Raw genomic sequence first — 1689 nt, 5'->3', positions numbered from 1 at the left:
TTAATCTTAGCACGCAAATAGAATTGACGAATCATTGTATACCTATTTAAAAGTTTTCGTAGAAGCTCTCCAATTATGTAGTTTGTTTGCACCCCATTGAAACATGCCGACGAAAAGCATCAACCAGTAGAGAAGCATAATGCACAAGACAAGACTCCACTACAAGTTCAACATCATGAGCTAACCCACTCCTCTCCATCCTATTGTTTAACTTAGCAATGTATGGTTGAACTTGTATAAAGATTTGGTTTTCGGTCAATCCACACATCCTACTCCACACAAGTTTGGAAAAATAAGGAAGGCATGTTAGTGTTTGACTAACAAACATTCCTAGATTTGATGTTTATTGCAACCGTGCAGCTGGCTATTAGTTACAGATGCAGTAAGTACCAAAGAGAAGAAATGCTTGCCTCGAGCCTACACTGATGCTCAAGGTTAGACATGATTTATGAGTAGAAGGCCCTTCCATCCTCTGTGTTGTTCAACTCGTCTCCCGGCGGCGGTGATCCAACTCCTCGCAATGGATGGCTCGACGTGCGACATCACCTAGGGACACAGGCAGACACTCGAGGGCACACGAACTCTAACCACAACAACGGGAATGGGTGGGAGGGTTTCCAGGGCTCCCTCTATGTCGGTGCTGACACCGGGCTAGGGTTCAAGCAAGGTGCAAAGAGCAATTTTAGGTTTTGTTCGTAGACAACCGATTAACACTTTTAATCGAATTTCCACGCGGATTGACACATTGGAACTCGCAAACACGGAGAGTGCTGATATGGGGGAACCAAATAACTCCTCAATAGCGGAAGTCACACAAACGTTTGGTTTGGCCTATATTCACTTAGAATAGACCTTCGCAGCAGTTGGTTCCCAAGTTTTTGAAATTCTGAATCCTCGCCCTATGGCTCCCCCCTCTCTCCCCTCCTCGAGGCTCCCCTCACCGGAGTATTGTCGAATACGACAAGGCCGAATGCCACAGGGAACATCTAGTTGTGCCACCCTAAACCCTACTATCGCTTAAGGTATACAACCATTCCATCTTCCAGTGAGCACAGTGAAATCTACACTCAAATATGTCCTACAACCCTCCTTGAATCCATCAATACACGGTTTAAGGGCCATAAAAAATCTGTTGAAGTATATTTTCCGACCGTCCTCTTTTGTGTCAATCTCCACATCACTTCCTGGAGACCTCAACTCTATATCTCAGCCTTGAAGTTGTACATCAGCCTGAAGCTATAATCCCACTTCCCATATAGGGTTTTCAAAGCACTTTCTTTGCCTTTCCAAACTGTGTGATACAGTAAGTCGACGTTTTAATCTGCAACAAGCTTCAATTTAATCGACTTGGCAGACTCATTTGTAGTTTTCTTAAGCATGGACAAATTATACTTCTCAACCCACTCTTGAGTAGCCATTGAAGATGGGTTGTTTTGTGGTACCCTCAAATCAATTATAGCCATTAATTTCCGCCAATCCAATGGCTCAAATTAATTCATACCACAGTCCAAAACTGGTGTGGTATGTTACATACCACACAAAATTTTCGCACCTAAAAATGTAAAAAAGCTAGACGGGCCGGCCCAATATACAGGCCTAGCCCAATACATTGATACAGCCCTAAGATCTTCCGATCGTAGTCTCAATCCCTAGTTCTTCCTGCGTGACGTGCCGGCGCCGGCGCCGCAT

This window comes from Lolium rigidum, chromosome 1 (genome assembly GCF_022539505.1).
Source record: "Lolium rigidum isolate FL_2022 chromosome 1, APGP_CSIRO_Lrig_0.1, whole genome shotgun sequence".
Lineage (NCBI taxonomy): Eukaryota > Viridiplantae > Streptophyta > Magnoliopsida > Poales > Poaceae > Lolium > Lolium rigidum.
The sequence above is the reverse complement of the archived record's forward strand: the minus strand, read 5'-3'. Positions refer to the sequence as shown.